Source organism: Neophocaena asiaeorientalis, unplaced genomic scaffold (genome assembly GCF_003031525.2).
Source record: "Neophocaena asiaeorientalis asiaeorientalis breed wild unplaced genomic scaffold, Neophocaena_asiaeorientalis_V1.1 scaffold496, whole genome shotgun sequence".
Taxonomy (NCBI): Eukaryota; Metazoa; Chordata; class Mammalia; order Artiodactyla; family Phocoenidae; genus Neophocaena; species Neophocaena asiaeorientalis.
This window is the reverse complement of record NW_020174375.1, coordinates 2,479,829-2,500,247: the sequence shown is the minus strand read 5'-3', so window position 1 is coordinate 2,500,247 and position 20,419 is coordinate 2,479,829. Positions and strand designations below refer to the sequence as shown.

At 36.4% G+C, this 20,419-nt stretch overlaps 1 protein-coding gene and 1 pseudogene across 1 annotated transcript in view; one reads left to right on the top strand and one right to left on the bottom strand.

Moving 5' to 3' along the window:
* The window catches only part of LOC112407158 (60S ribosomal protein L12-like), a 33,762-nt pseudogene extending 27,010 nt beyond the window's left edge, over positions 1-6,752 (bottom strand).
* ZFPM2 (zinc finger protein, FOG family member 2) overlaps positions 1-20,419 on the top strand; it is a 360,181-nt gene that overhangs the window by 325,758 nt on the left and 14,004 nt on the right. The window lies entirely within an intron of this gene.

Sequence of the window (20,419 nt, the reverse complement as noted above, 5' to 3'; positions counted from 1 at the left end):
TGTGCAGGGAAGTTTGATTTACCTGTCTCCACCTCTCTCCCTTTCCCTCCGGCTAACATGGGCTCTAGCTTTCAGAATTCATAAAGACCTTTGATTTTGAACAGTTGGTACTAAGTTCTGTGTTTCATTTAAAAGCACAGTTTTTACCGACTTCAGGAGCAACTAGGTGGTCAGTATACAACGTGTCACCTATGTCCCTTCTGAACACAGTTGATGCGATGGTTATAGGCTTTGTTTTATTTTATTTTATTTTAACATGAAGCATCCTTTCTAGGTCCCTGAATCATTGAATACAGACTTTGCTATAAAAATCACAATACCTGTTATTTTGGGGGTCTATATTTCTTAGTACTTTTGTAGTTAACCAGTAGTACTTTCAAATTTACTAAAATAGCACCAACGCTAAGTTTAGCCGAGTACATAAAGCAGGTTGTTTAGAATTCATATATCTTTTCTTTTTTTTCAAATCATTCAAGCCACTGTCAGTTTCCCCTTAATAAAGCTAATCTTCAGTTCTGCATTTAGCCACAGTATACCGGTACGATTCACGTTTTAATTCACTGTAAGCTTCTAACTTTTCATATTATTTCATTCTAGAGTTCCAGTTGCTTTACTTAATAAATTGTCCTTTCATCTCATGGACACAATTGCATTTTACTTTTCTAATGAAGCTTGTGTTATTGTAGCCAAGTAAATGTTGCACCAAATGGTAGAAGAAATCCCGAAGGGAAGCATGCTTTTCTCCACAGAGGTTGGAAAAAACGGCATAATTCATTTTTGAGAGTTAGCAAACAGTTTGTCCCTAAATGCCTACTTCATACCATTATTTTATTTTGCATTCTGAGATGTTTTGTAATGGTAAATGTATGTTCAGGGTTCTCTGAGTTATTTCTAACAACTAACCAGTTAAATAAGTTCATGTGGCCTTTATTCAGCAGGCAGAATTTACAATAGGAGCAAAAAGCATGCAGAATGGCTTCTTGTTGTCTGATGTTTTTGGCACACATTTTGGTCCTCTTATTTACGCTTTCATAATTTGTCACCAGCATTTCTGGAAATTAATTTTCAAGGGGCCTCATTGCAATTTATTTAACAATGAGTGAAAACGTCACCAAAATCTCAGTAGTTGAACTGAATGTGAAAGAAGTCAGTGGTTTAAAATTATATTCTATTCTGTGTGTTGTATTTATCTTTAAGGCATTTATCGCCACAGTTTTGTCTAGTTTGAGTTAAAGAACGGATTAAAGATGAAGTGTAGAACATGGAGGGGGAAAGAGGAAGTCTAATCCATAGATAGAAACTTGGAAGGTTTGATCTGTAGTCATAACCAGCATTGATTTATGAACAGTCCTGTTTTTTGTTAACCATTAATGTCAGAGCTTTATAACCTCTCACTCATCTGTGTTCCCTCCCCAAATTTTACCTGTACGTACAATTGAATGTTATCTGTTGAGATCAGCTTGAGTCCTCACAATCAAAAGTGATAGCCAGGATGACGCTTTACTGCTAGGATGTCATGAATAAATAGCTTGAGTTCCCTCCTGTAGGCAATGGAGAGCCACTCAAAGATTTTAATTGAAGGTGGGAACAGGATCAAGTTTGTGCATTAGCCATGCATTCATGCAAAAGTGTGGAGGACAGATTGGAAAAGCATAAGACAGGAGGTAGGGAGATTAACCATTGTGAGATAGATTTGATGGGGTCTGAACTGGGTGAGCGTCACTGGAGGAGGAAAAGGGGAGAGAGATTTGAAAGATACCTTGGATACAGAATTGGCAGGATTTAATGATTGAGTGGCTATGAAGCGTGAGGACAATGAGAAATCTAGTGATTCCAGGATTTTGAGAAGATAATCAGACTCACTCAGGAAAATCCATTTCTCAGACCTATAAATCTGATCGGAAGATGAACACTAGGCCTTTATAGATTGTCGATATTGTCAGTCATCTTCTCAGACCAAATTCCTGGCTCATTGTTAAATGTGTGGCTGAAATCAGCCATTGTGCAAAGAGCTCAAATACTGGCCTAAAGAGCTTAGAAATAATGGATTTTCTTGATGGGTGATAGTTTAGGAAATAATCAAGCAATTATGAAATGATCAATAGTAAAAATACTAATAAAAGTAATTCATATCAGAGAAGCCTATTCCACCACAAATGAAACTTGGCCTCTGTTGTTGTGACCAAGCAGCTATTTACAGGGATTTGAATATACAGACACAGATACAATGATCATAAGCCTAATGCATATCTGTGGTTTTAAAGCTGTGGGGATGGGAGGGGGGGCAATCTGGAAAACAAACAGGTGTAAAGATTTCAAGAGATGTACAATGTACTTCTTCTTCTGTTTACAAAGCATGATTTGATTTTACATACCGTCCTGTATAGTGACTTTAAAATTATTAAATGAGAATATATAAATAAATAAATAAAATTAAAAAATAAAATTATTAAATGAGAACCGTAGCCAGCAATGCATGCAATATATTCCTTCATTGTTGTAAACTACAAAAATTTTGCTTTTATGCAAAGAGAATGCCACTGTAGAATTTTAAAAGGCATAGAAATAAAAGGCTCAGGATTGGAGTGGTTTAAACAAACTGACTAGAATATAGTAGATGATTAAAATACAATCTATAATTACATTACACTGGTATCAGGTAAGGATAAAAGCCTGTAAATACACTGGGGTCAGGGTAAGCATAAAAAATGAAACAGTTATTTGAATAATCTGAGATCAAGTTGCAGTAATTAAAAACGAATGTATTATTAAAATGAAGGAATTAGGTTACAACACTCCTTATATGAAAATATTATTGTGACAGACTGAAATAAGTTAGAAATGATTTTGATTAAAAAATGGGTAAAGGAATGTAATAACTTTCACTGGGGAAAAATAGACAATCAGGGAATATCAAAAAAAATTTTTGGCTGACAGATGAGAGACTAAGAGAAGCTAGCTGTTCAAATGCTTTTTGCTATCTTAAACTTCCAACAGTTAAGCTTCTGTTGCTATTTTATTAAATGATTTAATTTCTCAGATCATTCAAAGGTTCCAGTTTCTTTCCAAAATTTTTCCAAAATCCCTTTCTCTTTGCTTTTATAAAAGCAATATTTTTATAGTTTACAACAATGGAAGTATTTTGCACGCATTGCTGGCTACGGTTCTTATTTAGCAATTTTAAAGTCATTATATAGGATGGTATATAAAATTAAATTGTGTTCTGAAAGCAGAAGTTCTCTCCTCTCTCTCTCTCTCTCTCTCTCTCTATATATATATATATATATACACACATATATATTCACATTTATGTTTATATTTATGTAAATAGTTTTTTCCCGCAAAAATGTACACAGGCAGGCGTGGGGAGAGGGGAGGGCTGTTTTTGATTACTTTGACATTTCTTATAGGATGTTATTTTGAGGGAAGTATGAACATCTTGATTTACCTTCGCATAAGCATCGCCAGTTAAATATGCAATTGCTTATATCATTTATTGAGGAAAAACTTACCTTAATGAGGGAACATACACACACATCCGTGTCCTCCTTCTAAGGGTGACATTTCATTTGCATTGTATTCGAGGATTTGTACATTCATCTTCCATTATTATTTGCAGACAATGCACAGTTAAATCCATGTGTATTATCCAAAAAATAAAATCATCTCCTAGATCTAACAACATCAATACCACCATGTCCTGGGAAAGTAGGAATATCTATTTAAAGCAGAATGGATTTTTAACAATTTATGAAGAGATGCTCCTCAAAAGAAGGTGGCATAATGTTTTTCTTCGATATTTTTACGATTACATGGGGGAGTTTAGTTACTAAAGCGAGAGAACGTATTTTAATAACATATTTTACATAAATTACTCCCCCAAATTTCATACAATTAACTAATTTTTAAATCTAGTGGAACAAAAAGATGCTATGAATACCTATTAATCCCTTTATACCTTGTTAGTGGATAGACAGGACTCCTGTTACTTCTCCATTGTTTTAAACCTGGAAATGTATAAATATTTCTAGAACCACAGAAGCATCTCTTTATTAGTTCACTAAGGTAATTCACTACCTCTTTCCCTCCCTTACGATATCATTAGTCATTTACAAGATGTAGAATTTGAAAGAGTGATGTTATATCCACACTGCACATTTGAATTACACCCCCATCATCAAGGCTCCCTCCCAAAGGGATAAGGATCTTTTGTTGAAGCTGACAATTATGAGAGTTTTTCTGTGTTTGTTAAACTGATGACTTGTGTTCTCTTTAACTAGATGAGGGGCTGCACAACAAAGAGCTTTGCAGTGAGACAGCATTCTAGTCCCATAATTTAGAATCTCTATAAATGTGAATTATTCGACTCTTTATACCTTTATCTCAATGAATATAATGATACCACTAACCTCAGTAAGTTATCTGGAGAAAAAAATGATGTCATAGTAAGGGTTTAACAACTACTAACGCATCGAGTTATGAGCTACATGTTAAACCTACAGCAGTTCTATACTGGAAGACAAGTTACCCTCACGTGAAAAACAAAACACACACACTCACTGGCAATGTGACCTCTGACGCACCACCCAATTCCTTGGAGCTCTATCCTCTTCATCTCTAACAGGAGGTCCAGAAGCCCTCCATGTTTCCTGCCAGTCATAAATATTTACAATCTTATGAGCAACATTCAATGGAGTAGGATCAATACATGCTAGAGACGTCTTATCTAATATCTTTTATTCGGGAAGATGAGGGGAAAAAACCCAGGTTTCTTTCTCCAAGGATAGTTTGTCATCTATTGGGCTTTTCATGTTTCCAGTGGATTTTTATATTGCTTTACTTTACAGCCTCTGAAAAACAGATTCAGCCACAAAGGGAACACGGTCATTTATGAAGCACATATTACTTTGTGCTGAGCTAGGTTTAGCTACTCATGCGATTCAAGATAAAAATCAGGATCTCTCATGAGTTTATTTCAGCCACTCTTTTCCTTTGATTCACTCTCCGATCCCCCCCAGGTCCCTTCTTGGCTTCACTGAGCACTTCCTGGCCCGGGTGTAACTTCCCACTATGGGATACTTCAGAGAGCCAGATAAATGACTCTGGTGTATGATAAATAGAAGAACGGTAAATTCTTCTCTAGAGTAAGAATTCTGTCTTTTTCTTCCCTCTCTTCTCCTTTTTCTTTGGGAGGTCAGAGAAGAGGGGGATCCATGTTTCTGACTCTATTACCATTTTCTTTATGTGAGAACTTTGTTGGTTCTCAAAGACTAAAATCCAAAAATGAGTCTCAGTCTTGAGCTCTTATTTTTATACTGTATCTCCTTTGCCTGTCTTTTCCTCTTATCACTACTTATAAAACATTACCACAGTGTGTCCTTAGCCTGACCCTCCCTCTGTTGAAATCCTTTTAAAGCCTTAATTATATCCTGTCTTGACGTTTTCAGTTCCTTCTTCAGCAATCTTCCACTCCCTAAAATTTTGGCTATCCTGAACACTTCAACTAGATCATTCTGTGGGACCCTTTGTGTACAGGAAAAAAATGTCATAACTTCAACAATTTATCCCCTTCTTTTACTTTCATTTTTAATAGAGATATAAAGAAAGATAACTCAATCTGCTGTACCTTCCTTACTTGTTTTAAGAAAAATTTATTGAAAAAAACGGTTGATTCCCTTTTTTTCTCCCCAAATTCCACCTTCATTTTCTGTTTCCCTTTTTCTTTATGTTTTAATTTTTATCAGGATGTAGATAGAAGAGGTAGAAGGTTGATCTTTTAACTATCCTTAATCGAGTAAGTTTAGAGCTGAAAGAGTGGTTCATGAAAATATTGGAAAGAATTACATCAGGGATTTGCAGAATTCTAGCAGATTTCCTTTAATCATCTTCTAGGTGCCCGTAACAGTGCTTCCCTCCTATAACTAGGTGCCCTATAACAGTTTCCTTGTGATATGTAATTGACTTTGCAGGACCATTCTTTGCAGAGAGATGAGCCATGCAGACGATGCATTGTTGCACCACACAGAGAGTAGGTCTTCAAACTTACAAATACTTAGAAAAAAATAAGAGGAAGAAGAAGATATTGGCTATTGATCTCAGAGAAGATAGGTGAACACAAACTAGAGCCATAGGACTTTCTGCTCAAAAATATATGTCCAACTCCTACTAAAATGGCAGCTCATGTCCAAGGATCTCTCTGTTCTTGTGAGTGAAAATGAGATCACATAGTAAATGTTTAAGAAATGTTAAACAATAAGCCGTAGTTTCAGTTAGGCTTTTCAGTTCATAACTAGACCATAGAGGATATTTTATTACCTAAAGTTAACCTAAATTAACTTTTCCATTCTCCTGAATAATATCTGAATGATATCTTGACTACTCTAAACCATTAAAAAATAAGCCCCATTTAGAAATTCAAGACCAAATGCAATTGTAAAGCAAAAGCAATCAAAAGAACATTAAAAAAAAAAAACCCACTCAGATGATAAGGAAGGTGTGACTCAGAGACATAGGTAGCTGTGGTGAATTTAAGTGAATACCACTCAGGTCAGAAAGTCAGTCGTAAAGCAACACCCATCTCCATGCCCTTCATCTCAGAACCCATTTCCAGATCACTCTCGGACTCAGTGCTTTGCTTACTCCCAGCCTCCCTGTAATGCAAACGATCAAGAGTGAAATGTATTTCTTACCTGGGCATCGGTAAACAAAGCGAAATATTTTGATGTAACAGTTGTGACGTCATCCAAGTCCATTTTTCTGATGAACTTCTTGATGAGCGGCCCTTTTGAGGGTAATATTCTGCACTGCTCTCTGCACTAAACCGCACCCTGATTTCAGTGCCCGACGTGCGGTGTCATACGTGAGGACGGCCTCCATGAAGAGGATCCCTCCACTGCCTCCCCCTTGTTCTCTTTTTTCTTTTGCTTGAGACTCATACCTAAAGGTGACCGATGAAATGTGATATAAAACATGAATATCTTTTACCAAATCCTGTCACAACGGAGTCCAACTAAGAAGGATCAGTGAAACACTGAGAATCAAGACTTTTATTCGTAAAGGCATTGATAACAGTACATTTTTCTATAGCCGAATAACACTCGTCTGAGGATATTTGCATCTCTTTGGGGATAAAGACAATGTATTTTATTATTAATCTTACTGAAAACAATGGATACACTCTCGAATATAGCATTGACCCTTTTGTGCAAATTAATGCACAGTAAAATTTATCATTCCAAGCTGTACAATAAAAATGGAACAGAAGGCCATGCAGTCTTAGAAAAATCAGTTGGCTCTGGTTTTATCATCACACGAGCAAAAATTTGAGATTTTGCAGCTCATTCCCCTAAGATCACCCACTCATCTGCAAGAGCCTTGGCAGGAGGCCACCCTGCCTTCCACACTGCCCTTCCTAACTCGACTGTCAGGGGCCGACCTTGGTGGATTTTCAAAGCACTGGGCAGAGCCACAACTCCCTTTCTGTTTGTAGAGTTATAGTGATGTGTAACCCCATTTCATCCTTTGAAATTATACGATGTGCTATTATGTTGATAGAGCTCATTTTTAATTTCTTCGTTTTATTAATGCTCATATAGTTTGTAAGAAATGATAAATGTTCTTCAACGGTAATAAGATTATATGGGAGCTAGATTGTACGTATTCTAAAAAATACCTGTTTTAAGTATTAACAGATCTTGCAAGTGATGGTGGGATGCAACATGATGTTTATTATGAAAATACAATAAACCCACTGAGTTTCAAACCCACCCGGTGGATTTCAAAGCCACTCTCCACTCAGTTTAATGAGACTTTGCCTAGAAATTCAACAGTTGAAACCTTTAGAGTTTAAGCCTCAGTGTTAAGCAGCTCTACGACTGGGACTCTGATCCAGGTCTTCCACTTAAGAATGACAAGGACTGAGAATGTCGTATGACCATGGGTGCCTGTGCCATATGCAAGGCCAAATTAAAATCAAGTGAATGAAAGCACTCATTGACAGAATGATAGTAAGAGGTAGGAGAAGGTGAGTGTAGAAGAATTTATGAGGACATTTAGGTAAAATTCCTTACACTCTTTGTCACTAGAGGGAACGAAATACTGCTAGTTATTACGGCTAGTAATGGTGAGTGGGAAATAACTAAGACTTAAAGTTTGAAAGTTCAGAGCAAAGTTTTCTCCTAATTGGAGGAGGAGAAGGCAGGCAAGAGGAAAGGAGAAAAAATAAACATAAGGACGTCATTTCAGACAGATATTCTACAGGGTTATTTAGTTTTTTGGGGTTTTTTGTTTCCCCAGGTTTATTTAGTTTTACACGTATAATCACCTTTACCATTCAAAGCTGTTTTTTTTTCTTTCTTACTTTCTTAACGCAAACACATAATTCTGCATAACATTCAGAGGCAATACATGTGTCTCAGTAATCAGCAAATAGCTATTCAAAGAGTTTTATTATAGGACTTTAAAACATCCATGATGCAGATTATAAACCCGTTCAAAAATAAGTCCCTCACGTACTTCATTTTAGAAAGTGAGGTGCTAATAAAGCACAGTAATGACAGTTGTCTTCTTTTAAGCAGGAAATTCATTTGGTGAGTTTACATTATACTTCAGGAACACATTCTTTTCCTGTTTCGTCGGGGAAGGTTACAACTTTATGCTTTGTTATCTCGACACAGACACGCGAGTTGAATTCAGTGCCATTTAGATGAGCATCAGACAGCCTATAAATTACCACAGAGTTGTTTATTCAATTAACAGAAATCTTTGGAGATTATAGAGCTTGTTATATCAACTTCACATTTAGGATAAAATAGAATTAAGTAAATAATGCCTATCTTTTCTCCTGGCGGGGCTCTTAGAATGCACCGAGCGCCATCTGCTGGTGATTAGTTTTTCAAGATTATTTTCTTACCAAAACTCATCAGTGCACGTACGTCAAAATAGAGATACGTGAAGACAATCAAAGGGTATCCGTGCACTATAAATAACCCTCATTTCACATGAAAGCATTCTATTATAGTCCGTCATATAATAATTCTAAAATTTGCCTTACGATAGAGATCCAGCAACACTTCAAGTAAGAAATAAGCTGTTTCCATATTTTAGAATAGACCGTAATGAAAGTTTTAGACCTAGAAGCAATAGCCATTAAGGTTTGCCGTGTTCACATAGTTCATGACATGAACATATCCATCTGGTGCGAAAAAATTCAAAACTTTCAAAACAAGCAAATGAAACACCATAGTACCACTTCATTCTGTATATTTGGAAGCAGTTAAGGAATATAAAAGCTTAATCTTAGTCACCTTTAACATTAAATTATAAGTTAAATTATGTTATAACGTCTTTGTTAATTTTGTAAGACGTTATAAATCAACATACTTAAACACGTTCACTCTTACTCCGTATCTTATTAATTAAAAAAAAGTCTGTGACCAAAGAATCTAAATATCTTGATAAAAGCCTCAAAGGTAGGATAAGAAGGAAATATAGTACTTCTAGAAAGAATTCTACTTCACACAGTGTTTTTGAAGATTTTTGTGTTAAAATCTATGTCAGATCTTTGTCCTGATACTTGGTGTCTCTGAAATTCAAGGAACATAGAAACATGTGCTTTTGCCTGCATTTCAGGTCCTCCATAACCCACGCAGAGAAGTAGACCCATTGTTCCCCGTTAACTTTGTCTCCAGACAAGGCACAATGAGACCCAGGTGCATGAGTGTCCATTTCCACCATTCCTATGGAAGCAATTATTAGTTCTGTTACATTTAACAGTAGATTGTAAAGAAAGATAATTACCTACAGGAAAGCTCTTAGAAAAATGAAATAAAAATGTAAACATCATTTTAAATTATGTTATAATAAGAAAATCTGACAGAAATTGTTATCCCCAGAATTTGAGACTTAATAACAGGAATTGGTATTGTACATCGTAATACATAGCCTATCAATAGATTTATTGAGCTCTTACAGAGGAATAACATGTCCTCTATAAAGGAAAAATTTTTTAAAATAGAACATCCCCCCAGCAAAAGGATATGAAAAAGCATAGTGTGTATGTATATGTGCATGTGTGTGTGTAATTTTAAAGTATCAACATGAGGGCAGTTTGTGTGTGTGTTGAAGACCATGGTTTTTTTTAATAAATAATATATTTTTGAAGAGAAAGTTAGAGTAACCATACTTTGAGCAAGCATGGAATAATGTTAGCCGTTCGGAAAGAGGTTTCCAGAAAAACACAGTGTGAAGGAATTTAACCCCTTTTCCTAGTTTCTTCCTTCCATGGATTCATCTGGTCAGCACCTGAGGGACAGTATTTCTTCTAAGAACAAGGAGTTTTTGACCATTCGAACCCACTGTTATTGAAACCCATCTTCTGGGAGGAGATTTCAGGCAGAGCATCCTTAAGTGCTTGTGGCACTAGATCATGGAAGCCCTCCATCTGTGGTGCAGACAGAGGACCACAATGGAAACCAAATGCAGCCCCCCCCCCCGCCCCCGCCAGCTCCTTGGCACTTCTGCCCCTTCATCTACCTGACCTTGCAGGGTCCTGTCAGCCCTGCAACACCCCTTCAGAGGAGTCTACACTTTTAAACTGACTCCCTGGAGAAGTTTAATGAGCCTTCTGGAATTTAAAAAAAAAAAAAAGCAAAACAAAGAAGTGTAATGGAAATGGAGAAGCTGAAAAAGGAATAGAGAGGTTCACTCCCAGGCTGGCGCTTCAGGGGCTTTCATCAGGAAACTACGATGGATATTGCAGAGAGCCATGGAAAGAGGAAAGAAAGAAATTAAAAACAGCCTCCTGTGATGAACTTGTATAATTTATTCCTCTGCAAAGCAGTAGGCACAATGTTTCATTTTCTTTCCCCTCGGCGCTTTCTTTCCCCCTCCACCTAATTTCTGAGCATTCCCAGGCTAGGCAAGCAGGAAAATTCAGCATACCCAGCACAGGAGTCATAAAGTGAGGAACGCGCTCAGGTTATTCAGAAACTTGCACGTTGTGTATCTTGGTGGAGATTTCCTCCCTTCTGCTCCTGATTGCTGATGAAGAATGGTGTTTTCATAGACAGATGGTAAAGACAATTACAGTTAGGGGCTCAGCTGGGAGTTACATCAGTTTATTGCAAATTATTAACTGATACATGCTTTTGTTTATAAGCAGCTTTGTAATCAGTTTATCAGCAGCAGTGGGAATCTTGACAGATCGCCTTTGGGGTGAAATGTCACCTCTGGGCTAGTCATTTAAAGTCATGATGGTCAGGCAGCCAGACAGTCTGATGGGCTACCTCACGGCAGCACGGCGAGCTCCTGCAAAACCAGGGCGCAGCCCACCTTAGCCTAGAGCACAAACCCCACGGATGCTGAAGAGACGCCATGAGCAAACGTTTTCCTGTTGAAATCCCATAAAAGCATCCTATCTATTTGCCTAAACCTTAGATAGGATACCTGAGTTTCATGACCATCAACACATCAGTTCAGCAGACTTTCCAGGCAGTGCTGGATGCCTTCTTATTCACAGGGCAAAACTTTCTGCACCTACACTTCAGCAGACATCTGGAACTGAGCACGGGGACACTGTTTACTTTTCTGAAAGGAGCTTCACATGCCTCTTAAATGGGAAAGGAAAGTATCTCAGTGGAGACATTTTTCTTACAGAAAAAATATAAGTTCTGTGGGGAGAATACACACCATGAGCTAAAGGAACTGGTGGGGACCGGTTACAGGTTTGGGCCTGGGAAGGCCCTCTGTGATAGGAGGGGAGTTTAGAAAACGCACTGGTTTAACCGGGCTGGCTTTGATTTCCTTGTCTATAAAATGGGATGATAGTATTTCCTATTTGTCACACAGATAACTCCTTGGGATTAATGAGGGTGTTCATGTTTCTTTAGTCTGAGTTCTGCTCAGACCAATGTTATCTGTTGAATTTATGCTAAATAATACAGCATATAATATTTAAAATGACAATTTACAGATGACGTTCTTAAGCTCGTTTACAAAATACTTGCTGAAAGAGGGTGCTTTCAGTTTAGCATTTTTGCAATAAAGCATTATCAATATTTATTAGTTTTTTTTTGCATTGCCGTAAGGACACAGTTTAAAAACCTGAGATGTTCAAATATATATCCTTGAAAAGATTCACTTGATCATAAGCCAATAAACAATTCATGTCTTTCTAATTTACTTTCACTCTAACAAAGTAAATTTTGAGCTTAATCAAAATAAAAATATTTATTATATATATAAATAATCATATATAATAGCTCCTAAAATAGTCATTTTTGTTTGCACCTACTATTAATTTATATGTTTTTATTTCCTGGTTTGCAAACAAAACTTATCAAGCTAATTGGACACGAACTCCTGAAGTCAGAAGCCAGGTTTCATAGCTGGAATTAGATATTCCATATCCTCTAAAATATTGACGTAATACAGGAAAGTCTTTGGAAATATGACTCCAGCTGATAAATTTTAAATCACATGTATCATATGTGTAAAAGCAAAATCTTTCTTCTCTTAATCTCAGAAATATGGTTAAGTATGTCTATTCACTTATCTCTCTGACTTCTTTCTAATTCTGAGTTTCTCAATTAAGTTCCTAAAAGCATCAGAATAGAGTAAATCTTATTTAGACTGACCACATGATTCAGTAAAGTTTGTAATTTTAATGTTGGGTTGACATAAGCCTACTTAAAAATATTTGGGAGAAAAACAGAGTGTGGTGTTTTATTCTCACGTCAACATTCAGCACACCGTATTCAGTTCCCAATTTTCCAGTTCTTAAGCAATTAAACGTTCTGTTGACATCAGAGGAAAGGCTGCCTACAGAAGAGATGAAGAATGAAAAACCTTGATATCTTAAATTGTAAACTGTGATTTAACATAAAGAGCATAAAAAGTTGCTTTTTTGTTTTCTATAATCAAGTTAATGAAGGATGAATAGTGCATTCGGCAAGTAATTCTGCCATGCGTCCATCCCTCTTGACTGGAAAAGGCGAAGAATTTTTTAAATCCATTCTCTTCTTTGGCTGAAAAAACCAAAGGCACACTCTAAAGTTGCTGGTCAAGTCTGATTTTTTTTCCTCCTTCTCCCAGGAACTGCTAGGATGTTCTATAAAAAGATGTCAGGAAAGCCAGCATGGGAAAGTTAAATGCCCCAAAATGCCCTGCATTGCCTATATGTACAAATGAAAAATGTTAAAGATTATTTAAAAACAGGAAAGACCTTTTGTAAAATGCTTTTGATTTATTGCTGTGTATTGTGCAGATCTTTATCAATTATTCTCACTCTATTTTATTCAAAAACTGTTGTAAACTATGAGTTGGCATGTTGCTGCATACGGAAGAAAAGCATTAATCAACTCTAAGTAAACAAGTGCAGAGATCTCTCTAACAACTATGAAGTAGTTAATACATTTTAAAGCAATTTTATTCTAGAAAGGAGGTCTAAAAGAGTAGTGCTTAATTATCTGGACTCCTCTGTGCTGGGCTCCCTTTTGATTGTATTAATGAAGCAGCTGGCCCATTGTTTCCCTTTAATTCCTCTATTGTTTTAAGAATATGTCACAGCTCTTTATTCTTTTATCAGGTGCTGTGCAGGAGGACCCACACAATACCTCATATTCCTACTGTATTTGCCAATGCACAAAGAAACCTCCACAGCGGTTTGCAAAGAAGGGGCACACATAATTTATAAGTTCTGTTCCTTGCACTACTCCACTGTCAAGAATTTCAACAGTATTGGATTGGAATTCATTATAAAATTGCTATTAAACAATGTGGCTACATATAGATATAGGTACTGTGTGAACATCCCCACCCTGAGATCTAGGTAGTATCACCTGCGATGTTGCAATGGGACAATTATTTAGCTTTTAGGGAATTATTTTGCCCAATCCCTTCCCAGTTGTGAGGAAACTAAATTTCATAAGTGGGCATGATGTTGGATTTTCAAATTATTTAGGTTAAAAAAAAAAAAAAGAAGTTAATGACAGAACAAGTAAGTATTCTTGTTTCCTCCAACTGCAGAAACAATGTCTGTGTGTATGAGTGTGAGTGAGTGTGTGTGTGTGTATGTGTTAAACAGCCCATTTATTCCCCCAGAGAACGGCTTTAAATCACCTTAGTGTGCCTAAGAGATATCATGGTTTACTCTATAGACCAATATGTAATCTTTATTAATTGAGCTCTGATCAACTGACCATCTTCTTGTATTTTACACATGTGAAGGAAATAGACTTTTAGATTAATGCAGAAATATCACTGTCCATCTTAAGAAATCAATCTGCTGTTAACAATTTAGTATATAACATTTTATGCCAAAGCTACTTAAAAATGCTGGTTCATTTATAAGTAGTTAACTTTTCTCCAAATTTCCATGAAAATCACACCAAAAAAATCACGCATGGTAAAAATCTCAAAGGTCTGATTCACATAGACTTTCTCTTTTTACACACATGGCTTTTTTCTTTGTTTTTCCCCTGTCAAATATCTGTATTTTTAGAGGCTGTTTTCATTGATTTTTTTCCCCCTAGTGTCCCCAGTCTAATGAAGAGAAATAAGACTTAATGACTTAATGCTATGTAGTAAAAGTTACTAACTTCAACTTTTAAAATATCCTTAGAAAAGCCATTAGAATAAATTAGTATTGGAAACCACCTATTTCCTTTTGTATTGTTAGGTGAGTGTGTATGGGTTTGGTTTTTTTTTTTTTTTTTGAGCTTAAACTTTCAAACTGGTATCCCTATCTATTCGCTTGAGGCTCTTTATCCTTGTACATATTGAGGCAGAGTAATACAAAATCTAAATGTGATTTAATTGGTTCAATTTGCTGTATATCTTTATGCTAAGCTTAGGTCCGTATCTTGATGAGCCCAGATGTAGTCGTGCTCAAGGTTTACAGCTTCACGTTGCTTGTATTTCCTTATTTTTACAAAGCAAGCGTCTATCAATCACACAGATAAATTAGAAAGAAACATGTATAGACGTAACACATGGAGAAGATTTTTCAGCGTGCTATGTAATTATTAACCTGATTTTTACCATTGTAAGGAAGCATGAATTGCAGATAGCATGGATGAAGTTAAATGCTTTCATACTGGATACATTTTGCTTATACAGAACTCTATAGGTATGGTCGAACAATATAATTGAAGCTTTGTCAGCTCTGTAACCTAGCAACAGATAATACTGTTAGGTTACTGAATTGCTCCTGGTTGACAAGTAGGGAGTATTTTTGTGTTTATCATGTTTGCTAATGATGGGATCCTTTCCAAAAGGCTTGTCTTAATCTTAATTAGAGTTTATCAGCAGAGGTCTGCATGACATTGTACAGACACTGATTTCATAAATAATAAAAAGTGCAAGTGAAAAATTTGGCAGGATGGGGAGATACTTAAGGCTACCGCTTCTAGTAAGAGGAGCGTGAATTTCCAAAATATAATCAACTTTGAACTGTGACTTTATTCTTTATTATCAAAACTTGTACTACACTTCACTGCAGTTTTGACAGCAATTATGAGAAAAATTTATAAGCTTCCTGTTAGGAACCATATCTGTTTGTACAAGAACTTTGATCATAAACATTACTTAGAACAGCAAGTACATGTTTTTTCAAGAACGTCAAGGTCTTTGAGGTTATTACTTTCTATGGAACCTTGAATGTATTTGCCCTTTATACGTGAAGGGAGTGGTGTGTGGATGTGGAGCCTGGGGAGAGTGACTATGTTTGCAGCACAAGAGGCAAAGAGAGAATCCTAAAATAACCTTTCCATTTGGTAGACTTGAGGAAGGTATCAGATAGCTGCTTCAGTGCCTGATGTCATTTGATAAAGACTTCATGCCCATGCAGTAGAAATTTGATTTTTTTTTTTTTTTTGCTCTGGTTTATACAATATGATCTTTCACAGTTTTTTGAAATGTTATTGTTCATTTCTAATAATAAGTTACACACCTTCAAAATAATAAAGAATTAAACATTGTAAAACCAAATACAATTCACAAATTTACTAAATTCCTAACTGGTTTATTCAGTTGAAGGATGATGCTAAGTCATTACATCCTTTACCCACCTTTCTACACCTTTTCACTCATCATGCCCACATTCTTCAAATATTATTCAAAGCTATTTTCAGTTGTCATTTTCTGAGTTTCGGAGTGGACATCTCTCTACTGAATTGTTTGAACAAGTCTATGAAATATTTGATTATCAAAAGAGACCTTTTTGTTCATAGAGTTTCACTCTCTCTACCCTATACAAACTACAGATAGTTTACCCTTATGCCAATGATCCTTAACTCTAGAGGCATATGAAGCCTTTCGGGGAGCTTCTAAAAAACAGTGAAGCCCAAACTTCACTCCCAGTGATTTTGATTTGACTGATCCAGGGTAGGACCCAGAAAGCAGCGTTGATTAATAGCTCCCAGGTGTGGGCTTCCCTGGTGGTGCAGTGGTTAAGAATCCACCTGCCAATGCAGGGGACATGGGTTCAAGCCCTGGTCCAGGAAGATCCCACATGCCGCGGAGCAACTAAGCCCGTGTGCTACAACTGCTGAGCCTGTGCTCTAGAGCCTGTGAGCCACGACTACTGAAGCCCGTGCGCCTAGAGCCCGTGCTCTGCGACAAGAGAAGCCATTGCGATGAGAAGCCTGCTCACCGCAACTAGAGAAAGCTCGCTCGCAGCAGTGAAGACCCAACACAGCCAAAAATAAAATTAATTAATTTAAAAAAAAAGCTCCCAGGTGAATCTACTGTGCAGTCATGGTTATAAAGAATTGTGATACCCTTTTAGTGTCCAGCTAAACTTGGGCAAATGCTACATCCATATTTAATAGGTGTGGAACGTTTAGAATAGTACTTGGCACATAGTAAGTGCTTTCTAAGTGTAAGCTATTAGTCATGTTAGAAGATAACCTGACATTACTTCCACACCACAAAGATTTACATTATTCTCCACATTGTGGCTATGCATTTTAAAGCTATGTCTTATCACTGTGTAAATCTTCTTAACACTGTTTCATAAAGTGAACCATACTGATGAAAGAAATCAAAGATGACACAAACAGATGGAGAGATATACCATGTTCTTGAATTGGAAGAATCAATATTGTAAAAATGACTACAGCAATCTACAGATTCAATGCAATCCCTATCAAATTACCAATGGCATTTTTCACAGAACTAAAAACAAAAAAGTTTACAGTTTTCAGGGAAACACAAAAGATCTCGAATAGCAAAAGCAATCTTGAGGGAAAAAAACAGAGCTGGAGGAATTAGGCTTCTTGACTTCAGACTATACTACAGGGCTACAGACATCAAGACAGTATGGTACTGGCACAAAAACAGAAATATAGATCAATGGAACAGGATAGAAAGCCCAGAGATAAACCCATGCACCTCTGATCACCTAATCTATGAAAAAGGAGACCAGAATATACAATGGAGCAAAGACAGCCTCTTCAATAAGTGGTGCTGGGAAAACTGGACAGCTACATGTCATTTCTGGTTCAGAGAGATAGCAGTGCTAATTACTCAAACTGAGTAATCAAGGTAAGGTACCAAGGCATTTACTTAGTGAACATCAGATGGCACTGTGACTTGGGACACTGGGTTTTTCATTCAGAATCTAGAGCCAAACTGCTTTGTTCATATCCCATCTCCCATATCTCCTCTTCCTCCAAGTCCACTCTAGCTGTGTGATCTTGAACAGTTTATGTACACTTCCAGCTTCATGATCTCACAGTAAAAGGGAACAAATAAAAGCCACCTCACTGCTTTCTTGGGAGATATTAAGATAATGGATGCAAAGCTCTTAGCACAGTGTCAGTGCAGAGCAGATAGTAGGTGCTTAATAAATCTGAGGTTATTCCTATTATTAGCACTTTGGTCACAGAAGCAAAAAAGTTGCTCACAACTTGATGATAATAATCTAGTGGTATCTAGCCTAAGGTTGTCATGTTATATGATGTAGGTAAAGCAGTTCTCCAAGTTCACACAGTAACCAATCATCAAGTCAGCACTAGAACTAAAGTTTCTCACCCACAAGGCAAACGCTTTTTCTAGTTAATCTTTCCACTGAGGACAAATAAATTTTCAGTGATTTGGGGTGCCAGCAGTGCTTCATTATTAGCATATAATCCCTTAGACAAAGATCATTGGCTCTTGAATTACTGTGCGAAAAATTCATTCATTCAAGCGAAAATAGTTAATGTGGTCAAAGAAAGTAGACTCCATCTCAGCGGCAGCTTCATTCCTCTAAAATCTTAGTTTTCAAGTATTACTTTGTTAAAGTAACTTCGTTAGGAAAACTGAGAGAAGACCTCAACTGTTTTTTTTTAATCCATCTCATATGAAAAGCACTTAATAAAAGTTATATTCCTGTCCTTAGCTATAACTAAAAACTTGTACAAATATTCTAGTGAATGTTTTTCAGTGAAAAAAAAATAATAGTCTCATTTTTTTCCAACTTTTATATTGTGGTGCGTATATATATATATATATATATGTATATATTTATATATATGTGTGTATATATATATGTGTATATATATGTGTGTATATATATGTGTATATATGTGTGTATATATATGTGTGTATATATGTGTATATATATGTGTATATGTGTATATACATGTGTATATATATGTGTGTATATGTGTGTGTATATATGTGTGTATATATATGTGTATATATATGTGTGTATATATATGTATATATGTGTGTATATATATGTGTGTATATATATATGTGTATATATATATGTGTATATATAACAAAATGTATTAACCATTTTTAAGTATACAGTTCAGTGGCATTAAGTACATTAACATTATTGTGCAACCATTACCACCATCCATCTCCAGAACTCTTTGCATCTTGCAAAACTGAAACTCTATACCCATTAAACAATAACTCCCCACTCCCCCCTGCCCTTAGCCCCTGGCAACCACCATCCTACTTTCTGTCTCTGTGACTTTGAATACCCTGAGTACTTCATGTAAGTGGAATCATACAGTATTTGTCTTTTTGTGACTGGTTTATTTCACTTATAATAAGGTCCTCAGAGTTCATCTATGTTGTAGTATTGTCAGAATTTCCTTTCTTTTTTTTTTCCTTTTTTTTTCCTTTTTTTTAAGGCTGTAAAATATTCCATTATATATATATATATATACACACATATATATACACACATATATTCTACTGTGTGTGTATATATATATACATATATATATTCCATTGTGTGTGTATGTGTGTGCGTACACCACATTTTGCTTATCCATTCTTCTCTCAGTGGACAGCTGGGTTGCTTCCATGTTTTAGGTGTTTTTAATAATGCTGCTCTGAACATGGGTGTGCAAATATCCCTTTGAGACTCTCTGCTTTCAATTCTTTTGAGCATATACCCAGAAGTGGAATTGCTGGATCATAGGTAATTCTGTTTTTAATTTTTTGAGGAACCCTCATGCTGTTTTCCACAGTGACACTACCATTTTATCCTCTCCCCAGCAGTGCACAAGGGTTCTAACTTCTCTACATCCTTGCCAGTCCTTGTTTTCTCATGGTTTTGTTTGTTTGTTTGGGCTTTTGGGTTTGTTTTCTTTGCGTGTTTTTGGTTGGGGGGGGGTTGTTTGTTTTTTGATTTGTTTGTTGTTGTTTTTTTTTGATAGTGGTGCTCTCATTTTAAAGCCAAATGTAATACCCTGTGATTTGTTTCCATTGAACGTGAGGTCAATCAGTGAAGACACCAAAAAAGCTAAATATCAACATGATTTATCATTTTCATGCACTCAGATTGCTTCTTAATCAAGGTGAAGACTACTACCTTCCATTGAATTGTAAATTAGAGTTGGCTGTGTTTACCCTAGCTCTAAAAATGGTAGGGTAAGAAATTGCTTCTCCTGTCTCCTCAGCCCCATGTAGATTGCTAGAAACCTTTTCTGTTTCTAACTGGTCAAGATCGGTATGTGATCCACAAATGATGCAGCCTTAATCATTTTTCCAAAATGAGTTAGCTCTCTCCAGTGAAGCATAGATACATGTGCTCATTGAATTTGTAGGTTTATGTTTTCTATCTGGTGAGATTTCTTTTCTTCGACTTAGCAGGGCAGTGAGAAATGAGAAATATAGCCCCAACCAGACCAAACCAAAAGGATAATGGTTCACAGTTATATAGCACTTACTATGGCAGGTGCTGTTCTGAAGCTTTCACACATATATTTGCTTATTTAATCCTCATGATAATACCATGAGTTCAATACTACTATCACCATCCCCATTTTCAAGGCTGAGGAAACTGATAGAATGCTTAGGTGATAAGTTCAAAGTCACACAGTTAGCAAGCGGCACAGCCAAGATTTGCATCCCAGCAGCCTGGGGCCGGTGTACTTCCTCCAGAGGGGATTACATCGTCACTAGCAGCCACATT